This window comes from Octopus sinensis, linkage group LG20, assembly GCF_006345805.1.
Source record: "Octopus sinensis linkage group LG20, ASM634580v1, whole genome shotgun sequence".
NCBI classification, from domain to species: Eukaryota; Metazoa; Mollusca; class Cephalopoda; order Octopoda; family Octopodidae; genus Octopus; species Octopus sinensis.
Window position 1 is genome coordinate 27,490,618 of NC_043016.1, and position 27,333 is coordinate 27,517,950.

The 27,333-nt window shown below is 35.9% G+C and overlaps 1 long non-coding RNA gene across 1 annotated transcript; it reads right to left on the reverse strand.

The window, feature by feature from the left end:
- Positions 1 to 7,310: 7,310 nt before the first annotated feature.
- On the reverse strand, positions 7,311 to 8,673 carry LOC118767256. Its single transcript, XR_005003160.1, has 3 exons — positions 8,549 to 8,673; positions 8,376 to 8,378; positions 7,311 to 7,437 (listed from the first exon to the last, which is right to left on the reverse strand). It is a non-coding gene; the product is annotated as an uncharacterized LOC118767256 (long non-coding RNA).
- Positions 8,674 to 27,333: the final 18,660 nt, after the last annotated feature.

Sequence of the window (27,333 nt, forward strand, 5' to 3'; positions counted from 1 at the left end):
TGTCTTGATATCACATAATGGTTGTAAATAAGTATTGCTATCTTACAAGCAGTGTTGTTCATTTCCAGTTTTCCATAGAAGACATGCCTGACCATGGGAAAATATTATCTTGCTTAGAAACAGTAAGGGCATCCAGTTGTTGAAAATCTGCCTCAGCAAAGTCTGTCTGACTTAGGCCAGCGGCAAGCTCGGGAAACTGGACATTAAATTATGATAAGGATGATGTTTGTGTGTGTGTGTGTGTGTATACATGGACACACACTCATACTATATTTGCTGGCATATAAGGCATGCTTTTATTTCCATGTATAAAACGATTTTCTCTGTGTCTAACATAACTCTGTTACAAGTGGAGGAATGAGTGTTGTAGACTAAAGAGAGGAATAAGCATAAGTCTGCTGGACACAATGAGACATTGAAAACAAGCTATAATATCAGTTTGCCAGCAGTGAAATGGTGAGGTTACATACTTCCTTCCCCAGCACTCATAACCCACCCCTGATATGTGTCTTACATTATTTAATGATTATGTTACATTAAAGAAACATTTTTTTTTCTTCAATTATTTAAATAAAAATTTTCCTGGGAAAATGAATTGAAGGGAAAAACTTTCATCCACTCTTTTGGCCAAATGCTGTTTCACAGAGCATATTAGCCAAAACTATGAGTTTTACATCTTGTATGGTAATTCTCTCGACCGATTGGAAAGAAGATAATGCTAAGGTATGTAGCTTATTTATGATGAATTTATGGTTTCCTACATTTTTTTCTAGTGTACTTGCACAACATTGCATTTACTTGTATAGAATCGTACATTCCCCTTTGCATAAAACCATTTCAAAATATCTTTCAATAAGTGTTTGGTGAAACATATTAAATTTATTTCCTTCTTGAAATACTAAAGAGTAAATTTATTTAATAAAATTGCCATTGGCTTTAACCACGGCTTCCAGATGACTTAGGAATCTCTTATAACTCTTTTGAATGGTCTCTTTGTTTAAGTTGGTGAATGTTGCCATAATCCTTGCCTTCAGTTCATCTTTGGTGTTACAAGGAGTTTTGCTGATTTCTCACTCACTTGCACCCCACACATAATAATCAAGGGGGCTGCAGTCTGGGGAGTTAAGTGGCCAGATGTTAGGGGTGATGTGGTTGCATAAATTGTCTGGCAGCCATGACTGTGTTCTCCTGCTTGTGTGGCATGATACAGTCCTGTTGCCAGACATAGGGTCTTCCAGCAGCCACCCTCTTGACTTATGGCAGCACTACCTCCTCCAGGTATTTGATGTTGGCCTCAGTATTGAGTCTGAGGCCATGTGAGAAGATGAATAGAGGCATAATGTTGCCATTACTAGTGATCACTCCAAACAGCATTGATACTGACTGGATGTTTGATTTTTATCACTCTCAGTACATGTTCTCAGATTGACACCCAAACACTCTGAAATGTTCGTATTGGAGTTTCTAGTGTGAATGCCAAACAATACTGCTTGTCATTTCCGAATTTCTAGCAGAGTGAATTGCATCATGGTGCTGTTTTTCTTACAGATGGTGCCCAACTGACCCTACTATACTGTGTAGCCAACAAAATCAAAAACAACAATGCACACGTACGAAATTGAAAGTATGAAATGGTGACAATTTACTCATTGTCCCCTGTATATATATATATATATATATATATATATATATATATATATATATATATATATATATATGTATGTATATTCATGCATACACATTGTTATTATTTGAGTTACAAAGTGGCCCAAGGGCCAACAGTTTCTTGCATGGCATGAAATTCTTAGCCTTTCATTCATTTTGTAACTTCTGCTGATTGAAATTGATTGAAAGTCTATATTTCATGCATGGAGTCTTGTTTGTTCTAGCAATCCTATGCATGCAAACATACATACATACATATGTGACATGAGATTTTTTTTTTTTTTTTTTGCCACTGCTGATTCAATGCTGACTATTTAACATCAGGCATTTTAATGTTTCTCTCTCTTTTTCTCTTTCTCTTTCTCTCTCCCATTTTTTTTCTTACTCTTTTTCTACATGTATGTGTGTATGTCTGCACCTGTGTACATATGTGTGTCTGTGTTTTTTGCCTCCGGTACCCAAAAATACTGTTACCAAAACCAACTGATTGTCCAGTAATTGGTGCTAAATCATCTGTGTCCAAATAACTGCACCGAATTGTCTTGTTCTAATTGTGTGTGTGTGTGTGTGTGTGTATGTATATATATATATATATATGTATGCATATATATATGATGATATATATATATATATATATATATATGCATATATGTATCCTTTAACGTACATGTTTGTGGTCATCACTTTATTGAGGTAGATTTTCTACATCCTTCCTCTCAACAACCCTCACCTGTTTCCAAGCAAGTTAATATTTTCCTGTTGCCTGACATATTTTTCACAGGGACTGGAAATGAATGACATCACTTGTACGATGATCATGATCATCAATAATTTTCACATGTGAGAAGGCTTTGAGAAATATGTGTGCATGTGCACACACACGTATATATGTGTGTGTTTGTATGTAATTATATATATATATATATATATATGAAATGTACTTTCAGGTTGTAGTTACCAAACCCAGTCTCTAGACTTGTTGAAATTACTTGCCCAAGGACTGAACTTGTAACTGTGTGATTGAGAAATGAGCTTCTCAACTATACAGTCTAGTATACGTGTGTGTGTGTGTGTGATTTTGTAGCCCCACTCAATTGATGGGGATCTTAGTTTTGCAAGTTGCATAGCAACCTCACTAGTGCTGGTGCCCTGTAAAAGTCACCCAGTGCACTCTTTAAAGTGATTTGGTCTAGCAAGGTCATCCAGCCTTTAGTAACCTTGCCAAAGCAGATATTGATGCATGATGCAGTCTTCAAATGTGTCAGATCCTGTCAAATCCTTTAACTTGCCAGCATGGAATATGAACATTAAATGATGGTATCAATGACATTATACACACACACACACACAATCAGCATTTAACATCCACTATTCCACATTTGTAGGATAAGATGCCCTTCTTGTCAATCTTCACGTATAGCTAGACATTCTTTTCTTTTCTTTTTTGAGGAAGTCTAGAAACATCATGTGTTGTTTGGGCAAGGGTGCACAAAAACTCATACATACATACGCTTACATACTTTGCAATACTAATAATCATTTTTTTACAACCTAACATAACGTATATATGCTTTAGAATAAAGCATCAGGTGTTTATGGAATCTGGATGGATGGAAGCACTCCGTCGGTTACGACAACGAGGGTCCCGGTTAATCCGAATCAACGGAACAGCCTGCTCGTGAAATTAACGTGTAAGTGGCTGAGCACTCCACAGACACGTGTACCCTTAACGTAGTTCTCGGGGATATTCAGCGTGACACAGAGAGTGACAAGGCTGGCCCATTGAAATACAGGTACAACAGAAACAGGAAATAAGAGTGAGAGAAAGTTGTGGTGAAAGAGTACAGCAGGGATCACCACCATCCCCTACCGGAGCCTCGTGGAGCTTTATGTGTTTTCGCTCAATAAACACTCACAACGCCTGGTCTGGGAATCGAAACCGCGATCCTATGACCGCGAGTCCGCTGCCCTAACCACTAGGCCATTGCGTCTCCTCTATGGAATCTAATGACCAGCAAAAGAACAAAAGTTGCATAATCATCTCCATTAACTTACAGCTGTTTCTGCTATTACAAGCACTGTACTCAGAGCTGAGTGTTTGTGCAAAACAATAATATTTTGCAAAGCAGTTAAATATCTAGAGCTGGTTACATTAAGGACTACATATATGATAATATATGGGTTAAGGGTGAAAAACCCTGGGCAAAGATATACTGGGTCACACACACACACACACACATATATATATATATAATAATATTAGGGAGTATAACTCCAAACTTACAGGGAAAAATTCAATTTAGTATTTATGTTTTGGTTTATGTCTATCACTGTTTCAGTTGCATAATAGTGGTTTTATCTCTAATTTATATTTTATATATATATATATATATATATATGTAGGTCCCGGGTTGATTCGGGGTTAACCACAGTAAATAAGGTACTCAATACATAGCAGAGTAAAATTAATTTATTATATAGAAGGAGCTTCTACAGGACTAGAACTGTTTCATTCAAGAGAAATCTTCAGGAAGCTAGTTAACAAGAATTGTATTGGCAATGCCAATACAATTCTTGTTAACTAGCTTCCTGAAGATTTCTCTTGAATGAAACAGTTCTAGTCCTGTAGAAGCTCCTTCTATATAATAATTATATATATATATAATATATATATATATGTATCAGTGCTCATTTATAGGTGCATACATAGGGATACAAGCAAAATATATAAATTAGACAACTGGACATACATTTAACTAGATCAGCTCAGACAGATAAAAGTATAGGGACAGCTAGACTAAAAGACTTATTCAAAAGTGCCAAGTATTTGTATATATTTATTCATTTGTTACCCCTTGATACATTTATTTTTAATTTTCATATGATATTGTGTAGATAAGAAAATTTAGTGGAAATTTAAAAAGTAATCAAATAATCTTTGTAAAGATCTGATCTGCTATGATGATGAGTTAGGAGAGTCATGAAAATGTCAACACATAACCATGCTTAGGCACCCACCTATAAAAACAATATATATATTATTTATTTACATATATATATATATATATATATAGTGGAAGTCGATTCGTGGACTAGTAAAAGCACTAAAAGCACTTCTTAAACTGATTTCACTCTAAGAAATGCTTGCATTAGTCTCTCTATTGCTGATGTTCTTGTAGAATATTGGAATTAAATGACACTGCTTACATCATAAGGTTAGAATCATATATATATATATATATATATGTGTGTGTGTTGTACTTCTTTCAGTTTCCATCTTTCAAATTTACCCATATGGCTTTGGTTCTCCCAGAGTTACAGTTGAAGACTATGTCCGGTAAGTTCATCGTCATCAATCCACCACAGGAAAAGTTCACCGTCATCAATTCACCTTTTTTTTTTTTTTTTTTTTCAGTAAAATAGTTTTTAACTGTTAATAGTGAGATACTATGAATATATTTTCTCAGTAAACTTTCCTCGCGGTGAACTTACCTAGAATCTTTGAAGGCACTCGTCTAAGGTGATATGCTGTGGGGCTCAAACTGTGCTTAGAACGCAGACTTCTTAACCATTCAGCCATGCTTGTACCTGTAAATATTTATATACCACTCTGTGTAATGTCACATGACATCACATGAGGGAAATGACAATGTCTTAATGACATTGGATGTGTGTGTGTGTGTGTGTGTATGTGCATATGTGTAACTAACATGTTATCTCTCTTTCATCCTTCTATTTACTGTATCATCATTTCTAATCTGCTGTTCCACACTATCAGCACCCCCCACCCACTCCAGGTACACCTACCCCGTTCTTCCCAATTCACCTCATAGCTTGAAGATTCATTCTGATACTTCATCACTATTTTACCTCTCTTTTCAGTTCCACCCAGTTACCTTGCCCTCTCTTCAAAAATTTGTGTAGACATGTAAGCTCCTCTACAGCAAGGAACCTGTCCTGCTCTGCCCCTTTTTTGTTCATATTTTACTCCCCTTTCTACTCCTTATTCTCCAAGCATAAAGTTGTCCCCATGCACATTCTTGGATCATAGTCTTGCAAGTTTGTATGGTAACCGCACTAGTGCTGGTGATACAAAAAAAAAAAATCTTCCATTACATACTGTAATGTGGTTGGTATTAGGAAGGGTATTCAGCAGTGGAAACCATGTCACAGCAGACACTGGAGCATGATGTAATCCTTGGACCTATCAAATCCTGTCAAACTACTCAGCCCATTATAACAAGGGTGTTAATGATGGTGATGATGATAATTTCTGTACATACTCTACATTTTAGGTAGCCCATAGTGAAACTCTTCTGGCTGTAATTTATCATATATTTCTGATATTTGTTTGAAACTATATACAGTCAACTCTCGCTACTATGCCACCCTGCGGGACTGAGCCAAAGTGGCATAGTACCGAGGGTCTGTTATCTAAACACTACATAACCAAAAATGTACTGAACATACGAATAAAAATTCATAGGGTAGGAAGTAAGGCCAATAAGAAGTTCAATGCAATGGTAAAAAGAAGACATCCAAGTTTATTAAGTTCAGATTGCTTTTAGTTAATCCCGAAGCTCTCAAAAATTGTCGGCTGACGCATCTTCTTTCGGCGGATTTAATTCATTTCGTTGTCTAGCCTATCACACACCTGCATGATGCTGGGTTTTCCACTGCTCTGCTGCTGCATAAACTTTCGGATAGTGCTCCATGCTCTCTGGGCATCTGCAAACGAAACGTATTCCTCTTCCACAATTAGCTCGTTGTCTTCACTTTCCACCGGCTCTTCGTTATGCATTACCTCCTTTGCTATTTCTTCTAGAGTGAAACATGTCGGACAATATAAGGGGCGGTAACTTGTATCAGATATTACTAATGATACGAGGGGCCCGACAATAACGTTTTTCGCAGCATCGATAATCTCCTTCTTTTCCTTCAGCGTAAACTCAGTCCGCTTGCGTTTCTGAGCTGACATTGTGTGCTACTTTCTGAACTTTTCCACAAGATTACAAATACGAAATGTACAAAATGTAGGAGTACAAAATTTTGAAAAGTTGCGTGCGCTTCAGTTTACAAGTGGCATAGTAGCGAGAGTTGAGGGTGGCATAGTAAAATTTTTTTGTTTATTATTTGGCCGGGACCGCGCAAAACTGGCATAGTAGCGAGAGTGGCATAGTAGTGAGGTGGCATAGTAGCGAGGTGGCATAGTAGCGAGAGTTGACTGTAACATGCTTGGCCAATGTGAATCACCAGGTTACTTTTTCGAAAGAGCTGTTCTTCACTCCTGCTCCAGAGCGTCGGCTGCGGGGTCATTCCGAAAAGCTCTATCTGCGACAATTTCATCTCAATCGAAGGAGAGGAGCTTTCTCCGTCCGGGTTGCGGATCCGTGGAACAAGCTGCCAGATGAGATGAAGATGCCGACGACCGCTTTGTTCAAAGCCTCCCTGGACCTCAAGTGGCCTGAACTCTTTACATGAACACCACCCTGTACTTAACTCCATGTCCCCCTACATGGCCTTGCTATTTGCTTTTGAGCCAAATTAACTAACTAACTAACTAACTTATTAAAGATTGCTTATAGACAATTAAGTATAAGACAAAGCTTATAAAATAAAAGGCTGTTTTTTTTTTTTTCTTTTTAAATCAAAGGGCTACAGAAGTATAAAGCTCTAAAAGTAATGAAGTATAAGAATTCTGTGAAAGTAAGTTAGTAAGATATTTGGTTATCAGTTCAATAATCTTCAGACTTGATTGTGTAGTTAGAAACTCTCTGCAATGGGTGTGGGGGATGACCTTTTTAACTGGTTGAAATCCTTCATCCTCAGCCGAAAGGAGGTAGTCACAGTTCTAGGACAGCACTCTACACCATATGAGATGTCATCGGGTGTACTACAGGGATCTATCCTTGGCCCCCTCTTGTTTGTGGCATACATTAACGACATAGATGCCAATTTAAAGAATGCCACAGTATTGAAATATGCAGACGACATCAAGCTGTACCTTGAAATCAAGAGGACAGATCCTGATGTCTACAACTCTTTCCTGCAATCAGACCTAGACACAATGCAGCAATGGATCACAGACTGGCAACTGAAACTGGCTGTGGACAAGTGTACCACCATGCATTTTGGGAGAAAAAACCCTGCGTTCACATACTCCCTCCACAACACTGATATCAAGAAATCCTCTTGCGAGCGTGACCTAGGCATCACTGTCAGCAGTGATTTGCGTTGGTCAAAGCATATCTCTAAGATTGTCAGGAAGGCCGAGGGTGTCTTGGCATCACTCAGCAGGTCTTTTGTTAGCCGCTCTCCAGCCATCTATTTAAAACTGTATACAGCTATGGTACGACCACACTTGGAATTCGCATCATCAGTTTGGAACCCCTATCTTGCACAGAACATTGACCTCCTGGAATCTGTCCAGAGACGTGCAACCAAACGCATACCCTCCATCAGACACCTACCATATTCTGAGCGCCTTGTTTCCCTGGGCATGGATTCACTGAAGCTCCGGCGTTTGGCGACGGACTTGGTAAACACCCACAAAGTTATCAACCACCTCACCAACAACAACACTGAACACCTTTTTGATCTCCATGTGTCTAACACACGTGGACATGCCTACAAAGTCAGAAAACAATACAGCTCCCATGACTTTCGGAAACATTTTTTCACGCTCAGAGTTGCTGAAGCATGGAATAAACTGCCTGCGTCAGTTGTTGACTGCCATGACACTGCATCTTTTAAGGCCCTCATGCTTTCCAAAATCCGCCGAAACTTCACCTGATTATATATACACTTTAGATGAGTTGTAGTGCACCTGAGCACTGTACACAATTATTATTATTATTATTATTTATTATTATTATAAGCCTACTTTGCAACCATATAGTCTCAGGTTCAGTCTCGCTGAGCAGCATTTTGGGTAGTATTCTAGCATCATATACTAAAGCCCCATATATACCAATACCTTATGAATGAATCTGGTAGATAGAAATTGTGTGTGTGTGTGTGTGTCTCTCTCTCTCTCTCGTATATGCTTCTGTTTGTGTTTCCCCCCATCCACTCAATTGACAAATAGTACTGGTTTGTTTTGGGAGAATAAACCCCATATTTTTGAAAGAAAAAAATATAGGTACTGACGTTGATTTGTTTGATTAAAACCTTTCAAGGTGGTGCCCCAGTGTGGCTTCAGTTCAATGACTGAAACAAGTTAAAGATGGAAAAGGGATTAAATCAAAAATCCTAATCTAGAAATCTACTGACAACTTGTTCTTAGAAATATAAATGCTTCTATCAAATACTCTTCCGTAGAAGCCCTTAAATCTGATCTTACCGTTTTCAAATTAACATCAGTAAAATTGAAAATTTTAAGGCATTATGTTACATCTTACATTTAGTTGCAGTCAATATCAGAGTTGGTGCATAGTTGCCAATTCCAATAACCTAATTTTTCTCCCGACTTGTGACTCCAAATCTAAAGTGATGCTGAAATTCCATTGTTCTGTCTCTGCTGAGTTTTTTTTTATAAACAAACATGATTGAGTTTTCCATTGTTAGTATTAGAAGTTACCTCTTTCTAAAATGTTTAGTCATGTTCCCAAAAATTGAAATTACTTCCTCCATTTCTGAACCATGCAAGACCACACTATCATTTACCATTTTTAACAGCATATTAAGGTGCACTTTTATTTTCTAAAAGTTTCAAAAAATTACATCTTGTGTTGCTGTATTATAGATGAGAGACAGTATTGTAGAGTAGGGAGCTCACATGATATTTGTTACTAATAGTAAAATATTGCAAACAAGCCAAAATATTAGTTTGTTAGCATAAACTTACCAAAGCTTACCAAAAACATGTCAAAAGTTATGTAGAAAGGTCACATCATCTCATTATACCTTCTTCCTCAGCACACATAGGATAAAAAAGGGTACCCCCCCCCTTAGGTCATTAATGACTGGCCTGCCACAGTTACACAGATCATGAAAGCCAAAAATACAAATTTTACATTTTAATATGGCAGTTTTCTTGACCCAAAATATAAACAATTATATGGTTGATCTGAAAGATGATAAAACTAAGATACAGTACTCCTATAGCATAGCTTTTTCTGATTAATTTATGGTCTCATTCTTTATCCCAGTTATAGTGTCACAAAATTGTATTTACTTGCACAGAATCATGCATTTTCCCTGACATAACTCATCGTCATCGTCATCGTTTAATGTCCGTTCTCCATGCTAGCATGGGTTGGACGGTTCGACCGGGGATCTGGGAAGCCAGAAGGCTGCACCAGGCTCCAGTCTGATCTGGCAGTGTTTCTACAGCTGGATGCCCTTCCTAATGCCAACCACTCCGTGAGTGTAGTGGGTGCTTTTTACGTGCCACCTGCACAGGTGCCAGGCGAGGCTGGCAACGGCCACGGTCGGATTGGTGCATTTTACGTGCCACCGGCGCTGGCATCGGCCACGATTCGGACAGTGCTTTAACTACTTTAAAATATCTCTCAATAAGTGTATGATCAAACATACTACATTTGTTTTGTTTTTTCCCCCCCCTACAAAATATACTTATGAAATAGGGGTGCATCTTTTGTGAGGGAGCATTTTATATACCAGCAAATATGGTATCTCTTTTCTAATGGAATCATTAAGTAGTCGAGTTTTGGTTTGAGAAATTTCTATTAGATAATTCATTACCATTTTCATGGCACATACACGTGTGTGTGTAGTTGTCTAATGGGTAGTGTGGTGGCTTCACAATTATATAACATTCAATTCTTGAACTGGAGACCAGGCTCTGCAAGGCAGTTCATTTATCAAAAAGTGGAAAGGCTGAAAGTGTGTATAATTGTGACTGTACATGTACCTAAAACTATTAATGAAAACCTGGTAATGCTTGCTTGCGCCAGCTGTAGGATTGAGCTAAGAATGTATACGTCTATGTGTGTAAGTCATTATTATCATCATTTTTAAAAATCTACTTTGCTGTCCTATGCTTGCATGGCTCAGAGAGATTCATTGACCCAGACTTTCTACAACTGAATGCCCTTCCTCTCATTAGCCCTCTCATGTTTCTAAGCAAGGTAATATTTCCCCATGGTTGTTCACATTTTCACAATGCTTGTATGATGGTGATGCTCATTTATATCTACTGTGTGATGTCAAGACAAGGAGAGACAAGTATCCATGTGAACACATGAATGCACACACACACATGACAAGTCAATTTCAGGGTTATAGTAAATGATACTCATCCAAAGTTCCACATAGTGATATTGAAACTGAAACCATCTGGTTGGAAAACAAACTTCTCAGCCACATAGCTATGCCTGCATCCTATATATATATATATAAGTTAATGTAGAGATAAGCAGGTTAGACAGATCAATATATAAAGTATATTAAATACATGAAATACAAAAAAATGTATATATGTACATAGTCCAACTTACACAGAATACAAATGATATAGAAAATTAAAGAGGATGAGGGGAAATGTAAGATCACTTCTCTGAAGAAAGAGGCTCATCTCATCCTTTGATGGAATCAATCTTCAAACATTATTACGGACCACCAAGACCCCAGAAACAGCTATTAGATTTGTAATACTGTTCCTCATCCCCTTTAATTCTCCATATCATTTGTATTCTGTATAGGTCAGACCTCTTTATATGTATACATATATATACATTTTTTGTATATACATATATATATTTCATGTATTTTATATACTTTATATATTGGTCTGTGTGACTTGCTTCTATACTTGCTCAAGTTTAAATCTCTTGAGCACTATACAGAGAACATTTGGATCTCATCTATGAACTATATATATATTGTATTATAAAAGTGACCGCAATCTAAAGGTTGATGTTGTCACTCATGTTTTTAATGCAGACATCTGTCCCTCCTTGTGCTTCTCCTTATATATATTTGGGACCAACATATGAGCATATGTCTTTATCTGTGCTTTCAACCCGCAATTAGTTTTAAATATGGTACATATCATCCAATATTCTTTACATCCCATGAATCTGCCTAGGCTTCCTTCCGCTGTTCCATAGAGGGAACGACATGTTCTTGTATAACCTGTTAAGACGGAATTGCCCAGTTTATTAGCACAACTCCGTATTGTAATCTCATTCATGAAAACTTTTCATGCTGTGTAACTTTTTTTCAATAACGTACATTTAAACCCTTTTGCATGTTGCGCGCGCGCGTGTGTGTGTGCACCATTATCACCAGTTGTTGTTCTAATTAACCAAGTCATTAATGTTTCTTAAATTTTCATCTTTATTTTTTTATGTCCATGTTTTTTTTTTTTATTTACTGTATTTGCTGGCATATAAGATGCAGTTTTTCAATATTTAAATATATCAAAATAGTTACCTTGTGTCTAAGGCAACCAAGTGTGCAGCAATTTAATGGAGAGGTCACGTCTTATTGAACCTCTTTTCTCAGTACACATAAAAAAACACCTGATATATGTCTTATATTATTTACCCTTTAGCATTTAAACTGACCATATCCAGCCACAATTTTCTACCTGTTTGTGTTCAAACCAGCTAGATCAGGCATCTCACTACAAGATAATACATGATTAATTCAATCAATATGAATAAAAAAGCTTACATTTGACAGACAAGAGTAATCTGAATGCTAAAGGGTTAAGGAATCTTACCTCAAAAAAAAAAAAAAACAATTTTAATTGTATAAATGGAAAAATCTTGAAAAGTGAAAGAAATGTCAAACTTTCATCCAACTATCAGCTATTTGCAGTGGGTAAAAGACACCTTAGTAATTGTCTCCTACCTTGGTGGTCAATCACATTAAACATCTCAGCAAGTTTTACATCTTGTATGACAGTTCTCTCGATCAAATTATGTGCAGATTTGAAAGAAGATAAAAATGAAATATGGTACTCCCATAACAGTTTATATATGACAAAATTAAAGGCTTCATATTTTATTCAAGTATATACTGTCAGAATATTGTATTTTCTTGCACAGAATCATACATTTTCCCCAGGAAAATCATTTAAAAATATCTTTCAATAAGTATATGAAGAAGTGCACTAAATTTGTTTCTTCCACAAAATATTATTGTAAAATAGGGGTACATCTTATATGCTAGCAAATACAGTATTTATTATCAATAAGATGGCGAGCTAGCTGAAACATTAACATGCCGGGAATAATGCTTAGTGACATTTCATCCATCTTTACATTCTGAGTTCAAATTCTACAAAGATTGACTTTGCCTTCCATCCTTTTGGGGTCAATTAAATAAGTACCAGTTGAACACTGGAGTCGATATAGTCGACTTATCCTCCTCCCCTGAATTGCAGGCCTTGTGCTGAAATTTGAAACCATTATTATTGTTGTTGTTGTTGTTATTTATTTGTTTGGTTATTTTTTTTTGTGTATGTGTCAAAAGAACACTAAGGTTTTATATTCCTTGCTGGGTCTGTGTGTTGAATATATTTTGGGTGAAAGCTGGCTACCAACAAAAATATTTTTAAGATGTCTTCATCGGCGCAGGTGTGGCTATGGGATAAGAAGTTTGCTTCTTTACCACATGGTTCTAAGTTTTGTCCCAATGTGTGACACCTTGGGCAAGTATCTTCTACTACAGTCTCAAGCCAACCAAAGCCTTGTAAGTGGATTTGGTAGACAGAAAACTGAAAGAAACCTATTGTATGTGTAAAGTGTTGGTGTGTTTACAACCCTGTAATTTAGGGGTTCGGCTGAAGAGACTGATGGAATAATTACTGGGCTTAAAAAGGAAAATGAATGCTGAGGTCAATTTGACTTCAAAACAGTGCCCCAGCATGGTCGCAGTCTAACGACGGAAACAAATAAACGATAGACATGAAAAATTAAAAGAAAGAAGTTAGCATTCACCACTCTTGTTAATTGTAAATGATTTAAAACAGAAATTGTCGTCCAAAGTCTGAATAGTAGGGACACGGGCATGGCTGTGTGGTTAAGAGTTTGTTTTGCAACCATGTGATTTCAGGTTCATTCCCAATGCTAGGCACCATAAGTTGGTTAATGCCTTGCGATTGAAATTTTGATACGTGGAAACTACAGAAGCTTTGTGTGCATGCATGTGAGTATGTGTGTGTGTGTGTATTTGTCTCTACATTGGAATGTATGTCTTTGCATTGACACCACATAGACAGTGGTGATATTTGTTTATGTCCCAGACAGACAGTGCATTCTACAGCTCAGGAGTTTGACATACAGAGGAAGATTAGTGGAATAAAATATCTTACTTGAAAAACAAGTAAAGAAAAAAACAAGTCAGGGTTTTCATCAGGTAGGGCATACACTGTTAAAACATTGTCTCCAGTCGTCTTGTCCAATCCATGCCAGTAATCAGAAGTATGGATGCCAAAATGCCAGTACTGATGATGATGATGATGGCATGTGTGTGTGTGTGCGTGCATGTGCATATATATATATATATATATATATAATGCATGCATTCATTTATGTGTTGTATGTGTTCATGAATAAAATAATTTTCAATGACTAATTATGGAGCTCACAACATTTGATTTGAAGTTACAGTAGGGTGGTGGGACTGTCAAGATTTTTTTTTTTTTTAATGTATGTGTGTTTGGAACGAAGCAAACACATGCTGGATATGCATCATTGATAAAAAAAAAATTTAATTTTTGTTGTTGTTGTTATCATTATCATCATTATTTTCTTGTTTGTTTCATATATTTCTGTGCAATTGCTGAAACCATTTTTGTTACAAGTATATATATATATATATATATATATATATATAATATATATATATATATATATGTATGTGTGTGTGTGTATGTATATATGTATGTGTGTACACATATACATGCATATGCACACTCATACACCTATATGTATATATATATATATATATATATATATATCACTAGGGGATTTGGGGCTGTCAACTTACATCTGTCCATCTTTTGTGCGATCTCTTGGGGTGTTAGAAACAAGAATTTCAGATAAGCAATATACATTATAAAAAATATAAAAGCACAAATCATCAGTTAAAAAAAAATGTTTTTTTTTTAAATTTTATTGTATATGTATATATATAAATAATATATATATATATATAAATAAAATATATATGTATATATATATATATATAATATATATATATAGTAAAGTTTCAAATTGTTGAAAAATATTGTTTTTTAAAATTGAAAATAAAGAAAAGAAAAAATGGAAAAGGATTTCACTAGATTTTTAAAAATATGAAATAAAATCTTACAAAAGACACCCATAAAGCATTTAAAAAAATACATATAAATATATATATGCATTAATGAATATTTAATGCCAAACCATTTGAATGAAAGTTCTGGTGACAATTATGGGAAATGCTGTTTTGCAGTATAAAGACAATTTCCTGGAATTTAAAAAAAAAAAAATTTTTTGTTTAATAAATGAATAAAGTGAAATAAACAATTTTTCAGGAAGAAATTTTAAAATTATTGAAAGAAAGGGAAAAAAAACGTAAAATGGTAAAAAGGAGGACTGAAAGAATCTTATCCATTACTGAGGAAAAAAAAGACACCAGCTGATCACTGAGATCATTCCACTGTGCTTTAGGGGTGTCTGGTATCAAATACTTTTAAAGATTTGTAAATGTTTTTTTTTTTTTGTTTCTCCCTTTTCCTGTGTACAGAATTTTATTGTATATTTGTGAAATTGTAATATTTTTGACAAATAAAAATTTTCAAAATATTGATTTTTATTTTCTCGATTAAAATTGCATTCATACAACAATCATTGGAACTTTAAGTAGACTCATACTATATACACATGCATATACATGTATTAACCTTTTTTGATACCATGTGACCTGGTACTACTTCTGGTCGTATGATATATAAACTTCCCCTGATGAAAAATAAAGCCTTCCATCAAAATTTCATGTTTCTCAAAATTAATTGAAAGAAAGTTAGTGTATTTCAACAGAAACATGATAACAAGGAAGGCGGCGAGCTGGCAGAAACGTTAGCACACCAGGCGAAATGCTGAGCGGTATTTTGTCTGCCGCTACGTTCTGAGTTCAAATTCCGCCGAGGTCGACTTTGCCTTTCATCCTTTTGGGGTCGATTGAATAAGTACCAGTTACGCACTGAGGTCAATATAATTGGCTTAATCCATTTGTCTGTCCTTGTTTGTCCTCTCTGTGTTTAGCCTCTTGTGGGTAGTAAAGAAATAGGTATTTCGTCTGCCGTTATTTCTGTTCTGGGTTCAAATTATGCCAAGGTTGACTTTGCCTTTCATCCTATCGGGTTCGATAAATTAAGTACCAGTTACGCCCTGGTGTCGATGTAATCGACTTAATCCCTTTGTCTGTCTTTGTTTAGCCCCTTGTGAGCAATAAAGAAATAAGAAATATGATAACAAGGTTTAAAGTGATCTAAATTAAAACCTATCAAAATTTCATGTTAATTTATATTCTAAATTAATTAATGACAAACTTATTTGTCAGAATTTAGTAAAATAAGTTTGTCAAGACATTAACATCATTTCTGAGATTCCCATAATGCAATGTTTTCAATATGTTCTTTGTAGAGTAACAACTTTCTTTCTCTGAAACATTGAATATTATATAATATTTACAGCTGTTTGATTTAAATGTGTTTTTAACAATAAGTTAGAAAGAAAGTCATGTTTCATATTTTACATGATGGTATTTCTTTTCTGACTTATGGTAAAATAAGCTTTCATTTTTATATTTTCATGTTTTTTATTTACTTTGCAGATTAATTTATTCTATGGTGCTTAAATTCCTATTGATTTTACCCTTTTAAAATGAGTTTTAATCACATTCTTATCAAGCGTTGCATGTTGCATGGATTCAAAAGGGACTTTTTAGCAATAGAAACAGCAAAAAAATAATTGTTTTATCTAAGGAAATGAAGCTTTAAGTGTCTGAACATGCCAATAATGTTTTAGCTAGTTTCTCTCAGGAAATTTTTATCCTGCAGTTTCCCCTTGAGCTGGATAACCAAGACCTGTTAAAATCAAGCTTCTGAAAATCATAGTGGAAGAAAACTTAAAGCAAACTGCAGGAGAATTAGCAACGTTGTTCAATTCAAACATTTTGATCATAAAAGATCTTCCTGAACTAGGAAAAATGTCTAAACTTGATCAATGGGCTCCTCATCATCTGATTGCTTCACAGCTTAATCAAAGAATTGTCCTCTGCCTATCATTGAAGCATTGCCTTGCTGTGAAACCTTCCCTGGGTAGAATCATGATGAGTGATAAAAAGTGGGGTCTCTTTAATCATATCCAATGTAAACAACAATGCAAAAGTAGAATCTGTCCCCAAACAAGGACTACACCTATTTAAAAGTTATGTTCTGTGTTTGGTGAGATATGAAGAGTGTCATCTATCATGAAACAGTTAATGAGAAGTATCGTTGTCAGTTGGAAGCATTGCATAAAAATTTGCAGAAATAGCACCCATCATTGGTCAATCAGAAAGGGATATTACTTTTACATGGTAATGCAAGATCACATATTGCCCAAGTCACTCAGGAAAAGATGGGATTATTTTACGAAGAATGAGGGAAAATATTGTCTTGATTAAATTATATTAATTAAAATCAAAGAGACAGTTTTTTTTTTCCATCTCGAAATGTGATAGGATTTTCTTTCTAATATGTTTTAAAACGAAATTTTATTGCCTGGGTTATATGACATTTATATGATGGTAAGCACAGAATTTTTTTTTTTATACATTTAATATATATGGAATATATGTGTGTGTGTATGTGATACATACATACGTATATATATATATATATATATATATATATATATATATTATATACTTATTGACTTCAGAATGTAGATAGGCTACCATCACATCTGTCCCCACCCCCATCCTCATCGTAGATATTAATCTCAGGCTGAGATGAATGCTAAAAAGAAAACCCAATGGTTTAACTGATGTTACACCAGCCAAAAAAGAAGGAATTGATGGTGGCAACATACAGTAGAAAGAACTCTACCAAACACCATATAGCTATCATCTATCATCTATTACTTTCTCACATACAAACCCCCTCACTCCAATCATCACATATACACACTCTCTTTCACCTTCTTGATGATCACTGTCTGTTACATTCACCCTCTTGGTCAAGTTTACTTTGAATGTACAAAGAAAACTGGCAAACATCTATCTAACAGTAAGCCCATGTATAGGGTAGTTAACTGTAAAATACAGCTTCCTCTCATTCAACTATAGTGTTTAAGAACCTGGTCAAACAGGTCAGTAAAAGAATCTTCAACCTGTCTTTAAGTAAAAAAAAATTTGATGATACAGCCCCATACTACAACGGGGATCTGAATGCCTGTAGTTGATACCATCACAAAAGAAACATCAATATTTCTGAAAAAATCAACTATCAAAACCACACAATAAAAGTAGGAATACAAAAAAAAACATTCATTTTCCATCTCTAGCATTATTTCTCAACCATTTCTGGCCCAATGCCTGCTTTCACGGAATGATGTTTTACAAATATGGTCCCCACTTGTCATGTTTCTTAAAAAAAAAAAAAGATTGTTTTAAACTGACAAACTAATTTTTTGCAATAGTTTATAATCTTCATTTATATATTTGTGAGGACTAGCACCCATTACGTTCAATTAGCAAAGAAGATGAGTGCTTATAATGAAATTATAATGAACTTTGGTATATTATCAGCTTCTGTGTATTCGTTTCACCTGCTAGAAATAGCAGCCAAATTGTACCCTACCAACGTTTTAAAGAAAGGAAATAATGACTAATAGTCTAAAATATATAAAAAGATGATGGAATTGTCATGAGTTGTTGCCTTTGATCCTAGATTTGTTCAATGAGGGTTGACCTGAGGCTGGCTAAGCAACTATCAAACAAGTCAACACAGAATATATAACAGCTTCACCAACATAAGAACTTCCACCAGTTTACGTATCATCAACATCAGTAAATCTTTTAGCTTCATTATGAAAAGCACAATGGATTACATCAAGTGGAGAGTATTGGAGAGGTTCAAACCTTACTTCGATAACAGTAGGAAATGCAGGCTCTGCTTGGCAGAGAAAAAAATTATACTAAAGAATTCTCTTCAGCTGGACACCTATAAAACTATAAAAGCGGTATTTCCTTATCCTCTCCTCATGAGCACAGGTATGCACTTGGATTCTGGTGGACTGCAACATGGTTATAGATGTTAGAGCTTCTACCTATGGTATTTCCCATCACCATAATCTGAGGATTTGCAATACCCACAATACGAATGACCCTTCTTCATCCAATCATCTTCACTTCACAGTGATGAACAGCCCATGCTATACTTTCCTACAGGCCCTTTTGTTGAGTGCTGAGATTGGTTTTCCCAAAATCTTGAGAACTAAACCAATTGATAAAATCAGCTGAAATATGTTGATAATATTGTATTGTATATGCCACTACAGTCTTCTGGTGACAACAATTATATTCCAGTGAGACTGTTTATATCAATTGATGTGAGTGTAATTTTTTGTATGTATCTGCTGGTTGGTTGTGCTTTTTTTATCTTTACTCTTTTACTTGTTTCAGTCATTTGACTGGAGCACCACCTTTAGTCAAGCAAATCGACCCCAGGATTTATTCTTTGTAAGCCTAGTACTTATTCTATCGGTCACTTTTGCTGAACTGCTAAGTTACGGGGACGTAAACACACCAGCATCAGTTGTCAAGCAATGTTGGGGGGACAAACATACACACACACATGCATATATATATACACATATACGACGGGTTTCTTTCAGTTTCCGTCTACCAAATCCACTCACAAAGCTTTGGTCGGCCTGAGGCTATAGTAGAAGACACTTGCTCAATGTGCCACACAGTGGGACTGAACCCGGAACCATGTGGTTGGTAAGCAAGCTACTTACCACACAGCCACTCCTGCACCTTTATTTATTTATTTATTTATTTTCACTGAATTTGTGGGTTAGAGGCAGTTTGTTGTTTTTATTAGTATTGATTTAATGGAAAAATTTCATAATGTTTTTAGTGAATTTATCAGCTAAATTCATTAGGTGCAGGCGTGGCTGTGTGGTTAAAAAGCTTGCTTTGCAATCCTGTGGTTTGGGATTCTACTACATCTCCAGGTTGCCCAATGCCTTACAAGAGTGAATTTGGTAGATGAAAACTGTGTGGAAGCCTGTTGTGTCTTTATGTTTGTCCCTCACCACTGCTTGAAAACCAGTGTTGGCTTTTTTACAGCCTCTATGACTTAGCAGTTCAACATAAGAAACTGATGGAATAAGTATAAAATTTCTAAATAACAACTGAGGTTGATTTATTTGACTAAACCCTTCAAGGTAGTACCCCAGCATGACTGAAACAAATAAAAGATGTGTACTTTGGGTCACTGAAACACAAAGTAGTATATGTCCTGCTTTGTTGAAGTTTTTGGTGACTTAGAAATGGTTGTAGAAGAATGCAGCAATGTCTGGAAAATGTAAGTGTAATGTCGTCTGGTTGAGTTTTGAGGTTAAGGGAAGGTTTGGCTGAAGAGATTGATTCTTGTGGTTCTCCAATCATGAAGTTTCAGATGCTACATAGGCTTCACAGGCAGTCTATCAACCAGAGATTGCTGTTGTTTCTTAAGATGATGTGGAATATTTTAGTGTATGATAGGGAAGCAACAACAATTGTTATTGAAGTAAGCAAAACACCTAAGCTCCACGTGACTCTGAAAGAAGGTAATGGCAAACTTCTGCTGACTCTTTCATCACAACTTTCTCTCACTCTTTCCTCCTGCATCTTGCAGCTCACCTGCAACAGACTGGCATCCCATCCAGGTGGGGAACCTATATGCCAAGGAAACCGGGAAACCGGCCCTTATGGGCCAGGCATGGCTCAAGAAGGAACAAACAACAACAACAACTGTTATTGAAGTAAGGTTTGCACCTCTCCAATACTCTCCGCTTGATGTAATCCATTGTGCTTTTCATAAACAACTATACATACCTTACTAAGGCTGTGACATTTTGCTTCTCCTAGATATCAAAGGAGGATATTTAGTTGTTAAATTTGATCCTGGAGGGACCTTCTGTTGCGCCCACATATTTCAGTTTGTCTGTCTGCTGCTGGGCACTACCTCCACCTCATAATTGATGGTTTCTCTGTCGTGTTGGCTGTCAAGTGGGCACATGGTGTTGCCTCAGTACAAACATCCTACCTATCTATTGAAATTTTCTTTATACTATGTGCACATTTAAAAGGTAATGTCTGTACATTATTTACATTATTTACAATTGATGGATATTTGTCCTCATCTTGTTTGATGTTAACACAACGTTTTGGCTGATATACCCTCCAGTCTTCATCAAGTGTCTTGGGGAAATTTCAAACCTGGGTTCTCATTCCCAAGGTATTTTTTGATGATGATGATGATGATGTTGTTGTTGTTGTTGTTGTTGTTGTTGCTGCTGCTGCTGCTGCTGCTGCTGCTGTTGTTGTTGTTGTTGTTGTTGTTGTTGTTGTTGTTGCTGCTGCTGCTGCTGCTGCTGCTGCTGCTGCTGCTGTTGTTGTTGTTGTTGTTGTTGTTGTTGTTGTTGTTGCTGCTGCTGCTGCTGCTGCTGCTGCTGCTGTTGTTGTTGTTCAGGTCACTGCTTGGAATCAAATACGGGATCCGTTATATTGTTTTGTATTCCAAATATAGTTCATATACTTAGATAGTATGGAATAATGGAATCCTGTATTGATGAGCATAGTATATGAACTATATTTGGAATACAAGACAATATAACGGATTTTACATATGAATATTATGGATTATTACAGAAGACTAACCAAGGAAGTATATATGGATTTAAAGACTCTCATCAAAAGCAATAATTTTAAATTTATCTTTCAAATAAACACCATATCATAGTATTACTTCAAATTTAAAAAAAAAAACTACCATTCGATATGTTATACAAAATTCAAATTTTATATCTCTGAAGAGCAGAAGAGTTGTCTATAAATGCTTATCAATATAGGATTTCATTATAGGGACAGCACTTCTGTGAAACGATCGTAAGATGTTTTAAATACTTAATTCAAAACTTTTAAACTGCCATATGCATTATATATTTATACTTATACATATTTACATATATTTTTATATATATATTATATATTTTTAATACAACAATTATTTTACACAATTTTACAGAATTTTCTAATATTGATTTCCTGATATTAATAATAATATATTATTAAAATATATATATATATATAATCTCTTGTATTAAATATATAAATACTTTAATAGTATTAATACTTTGATACAATAGAGCACTCAATATAAATTCAGTATATATTCTCATTGAATATATTTAACTAAAGATTTATACATACATATAATATATATATATATATATATATATATATATATATATATATATATATATATATATAACATTATTGGTGAATTGAAGTTTCGCCATGGGCTCTTAGGAGCTTAGTTCGATTTGTTTTTGCTCCGCCTCTGTTCTGTTTTTGTTTTTCCAACGGATTTCCTTTTTTCTTCCTGAAGAGAAAGACACAATATGGTCCCATTATTCAATCGGATTTTGGTAATTTGTGCCTTTCGAAACACGTGTAGAATGAAATAAAACGATTTCTGTTCAATCTGCGTTCAGCTCCATTTCTTCAATTCACCAATAATGTTTTAATTTCAATTATCCGCACCAACGCACGGTTGCAACGCCAGATGGTTGTACCTCCAACCGTGCTGTTTACTGCTGTATTTTTGCTACTAAGGTATCGGTTAACTTTTGATTAATCTACTACAAGATTATTCATCTTTCTATTTCACATAAATTATATTATATATAATATATATATATATATATATATATATATATATATATATATATATATATATATATATAGAGAGAGAGAGAGAGAGAGAGAGAGAGAGAGGAGAGAGAAATTAGTGTACATTTAAACACAAGAGAAACTATCTTTAACAGGTAATTTTACACGCTAGAAGAAGCAGTCAAAACGACCAAAACCACATTTAAGTGCAATATATATACAAAAGGAGAGAATGTTATATTAAATCTCTGAGCGAGATACAAACACACACACTGAGAGAGAATAAGAGAAAGAGAGAGCGAGTGAGTGAGTGAGTGAGAAGGAGAGAGAGAGAGAGAGAGAGAGAGAGCTATTCTTACAGTGGCAGATTGACAAGTCTTAGGGAGTAACAAAATTTGTGAGATAGAAAAAAGAAAGCAAAAAAATTAGCTAAAAACATTTAAGTTGAACAAAGAAAATATTTGAAGGGACAGCCCTCCCACCATCTGATAAAGATAAGAGGAAACAGAAAGCGTAGGAGGAAATAAAAAGGGAAAAAATAACAAAACAAAACAAACAAACAAACCAGTCCCTCTTTTGTTCTTTCTCTCTCTCTCTCTCTTTTTCTCTTCCTCTCACCGAGTTAGTAATATGTGACCATATTTTTATTTGTTTATCTACGTTCATTTGTATACTTTCTGCCTTGATGCATTATTATCCCACTTACTCTTTTTCTCATCTTCCTTCCCCCCATCTCTGTCTGTATGTCTGTCCGTCTGTCCGGCTGTCCCCCCCCCTCTCTCTCTCTCTCTCTTTCTCTCTCTTTCTCGTTCTCTCAAACCTCCTTTCTTCTTCCCCCACCTCTCCTGTCTGTTAAACCTTAAAAATTGGTTTGCAAAAAAAAGAAAAAAAAAAAAGAAAAAACACCTTTTCCTCCTGGTGACGTCTGCTGCGAAGGAGAACTTCCACAGAATATCATTTTATTTTTGAAGACCACATTCTCCCTTACACACATACACACAGACACACACACACACGCACACACGCACACACACACACACACACAAACACACACACACACACACACACCACACACACTCATTATACATGCACACATACCCACAGGCACAAGCACATATATTCATACATGCACATACACAGACATATACATATAGATGCACGCATACACTTGGACATCCACAGAACACGCACGGAGTAATTCTCCCCCACCCCACCCAACCACACACACACATTCAAACTCTTTTTGAGAAGCTGAAGATGACTGTATAAATGTTAGCCTGCTTTTCCCATGTATTTTCTCTTTATCTTGTTTTAATGTTCCAAACATTAAACATATTCTCACTTAATTATCATTTATCAGGCAGATGACATAAATTATGAAAACAACTCTCTCTCTCTCTCCATCTCCCTCTCTCTTTCTATTCCTCTCTCCCTCCCTCTGTCTCTCTCTTCTTCTCTCGCAACACATATACATTATTGTATGATTACTGAGTGATTTGGCAGGTTTAACGAGATTATATCTCTGTTAATGATTTAAACAAGACTGAAATAATGGAGTTATCGCCCATATTTGCCGAAGGAAAAAAAAATATCGATAACTAATATAAGGCACAAGGCCATAAAATTTGAGGCGAGGGTGAATCGTTTAAATTGACATCAGTTGTTGACTGGTACTTTATTTTATTGACCCCCACCCCACCCCACGAAGGATTAAAAACTAAGTTAACCCTAACCCTAACCTCAATGTGATTTATGCTCAGAATATAAAAACTTCGAGTAGGGAATTAAAAGAATGTTCGTAGTTTCAAAAATAATAATGGGTTACGTGTGTATCCGTTTTTGACTGTAGAATTCGATGTAGATAAAACTATAAATAATATCATATAAAATATTAGGCTAAAAACCCCCTTTTGGACAGAAAAAAAAACAACGAAATTCTCACGTTTTGGATCATGATAGGCATTCTGCTATTGGACCAAGGCAGTCTCAATCTATTTTAGAAACTTTGCTCCTGCCAGCGAGTATTATCATAAGACCTTGGAAACGTCGAAAGAAAGTGAAATAATTCGTTTTTAAATAATGCATGTAAATAGTGAGATAAAGATCCCTTCTGAATAGAAAAAGTTCAAGGGTGACCTTGGGATCTTCCGTAAACATAACAGTTTGTTTTTATATCATGGGCCTAAAAGTTATAAATAACTTTTTCTTTCATTTCCTATGTACAAACAAAAATAGACCTGTTCTGGTCTTATTGGTACAATATTTCAATAGTTGAGTGTGAAAAAGAACAGTTTGTCAGTGCAATATCAATAAGAGGTTCGGAGTACACAATGTGTTATGAGAATACACTGTAGTGTACGCTTAGTGAAATTCTCTCTCTCTGTCTCTCTCTCTGTCTCTCTGTCTCTCTGTCTCTCTCTCTCTCTCTCTCTCTCTCGCTCTCTCTCTGTTATATATAACATAAATACGGACGTAGCAGATAGCAGCTAGTCTTCGGCCACTTAGACCCTGTTGTCTCTACTACTCTGATTGGCTGGTATTGGCGCAATTTTCTCTTGCTCTATTACGCGCCAAAGTACAACCCAACCAATCGCAACCTTCTGATAAGGTCCCGTGACATAGCTTTTCTAAAGCTCTGTTTGAGCCTATAATTTGCTATAAAACACAGCGATTCATCGAGTCGAGCGTCTTTAGTTCTAGACCTTCTGAGGTCTGACCACAGAGCACACAGCCAGTTCCAGCGACAGACAGCACCAGCAGCATTCCGGCCCTCCACCTCCGTCGCCTTCATCTTAACGTCGCCCTCCATCACCGTCGCCTTCATCTTAACGACGCCAACAACATCTCTACGTACACAGCAACATATGCTCAGGTTTAACTTCTCGCTGTTTGTGAATTACTTCAACCTGCGAGAACCTTCTGTACCAAGTAACCGGCACAGCATAGTAACCACAACTTCTTACACGATACGTGATTCAACCGGCTCTGCATTGTAGTCACAACTTCTTGTTGCAGCTTTTCAACTATTGTGTACCTGACTACGAACTGGTATTTATCTTCATTGTGTCTGAACTTCTAGCGTCCTGTTATAGACTCTTTCTATGCTCTGTATTTTATCTCACACAAATACACCCTTGTTTGTACACACATACACATTATGTATGCCTGACGGCCTGTCTATTATTATATATGTTCTTATGGCACACACACAGACACACACTCTGCTAACACCATAAATAAAACCTTTCTCTTAACATTTTACGGTTGTGTCGTCTTTCTTTTCCTTTCTGGCACTCATTTATTCCATTTTTGCTCTTATTGTAAGCAACCGTGCGGTGTATTAAAGGAGTCATTCATTCGTCACCTCTCCTTTCGCACGGTCGTTCTACAACACATACAATTCTCATGTTTTACAAATTTGTTTTGTGGAAAGTATTGATACACATTTTCTCACTTATAAAATCAATGTGTACATTTAGATAACAGCTTGCTCTAAAAAGAAAAATAGATATCGTACTTTTAAATTAGCAGAAATAGCAACTTGCAAATGATTTCTCACTTAGTTTAACATGTCTTATTGTTTGAGATAGTCAATTCTGTTTATATCGAGACAGTACAATGAACTTAGCATTACGTAAGAGCTCAGAGAGAAAGCAAAGTGTCACAGCTGGTTCTTCATTGGTGCCAGGTGAGAGTGAGGAGAGGGAACAACAGAGTATGACCTCTGTGAAACTAAGTAAAATAGCACATAGATTACTGGTCTTTGATTGTGCAGCAGATGCACAAGTGCAGTACGTAATAAGGAGTATCCATGAACTGAGCGCGCGCGTACAGTAAAGAGTTGGAAAAGATAAAGGAAATACCTAGTTAAATGTAAGTTTTATTATATAAATGGAATCATTCTTCCTTTGGTATGAATCATAGCTTTAATATGCCGAGGAGTTCATTCATGCACGTTTTTAACTGTTGTTAGGGATATTTTGAGCCATTCTTCAGAAGCTGCGTTCTGATGCCTTGTTTTCTCAGGAAGAAAAAGAATGTTACATTGCTTCAGATTGTCTTTTAGTTTGTCTTTGAAGCGCATGTGGCTTTTCAGCTGACCTTCCTGTTGGGAATTGGCCAAAGAAAAGTTGCTTCGGAATTCTGATATCACTCATACATGAGAAATGACTCGATCATCTAAACTGTATTTTGATGATAGCTTCAGTACCTGATATATTGCATTTTTTAGTACCTCACTGTTATGAATATGGTAACTCAGTTTTATGTTGGAGATAGAACGCAAGCATCGCATATAAAAAGCGTCAAGCTGGTAGATGTGCTTTCGGTACAGAGTCCAAGATTCAGCACCATAAAGCAATGTTGTCAAGACTACCGACTTATACACATTAATTTTCACATTCAACGATACGTCGTGGCTGTTGCAAAGCCTATGATAAAGCTTACCGAAAGCGGAGCTAGCCTTCCTGATTATGGTCTTGGTTTCTTTATCCATTTTAGCATCATTGTTTTGTTCCATTTGAGACTGTGAATGAATCGGACACTTTCCCGCTAGAGCTGACAGAGGCCATCATCACTTGATGGAAAGAAATGATGACATTATCTTTTCGGGAACGCCTAGCTTTCTAAGGATAACCCAAAGAGCATCCATAGATAAGGTATCGAAAGCTTTAGTTAGATCTACAAAAGTGACAAAAGTGATAAAGTGACAAAAAAGGCTAAAAATTCTGCAGCTGTCTTATGCAAAAAATCGTATGTGTCTCTACCAGTGGATCCACA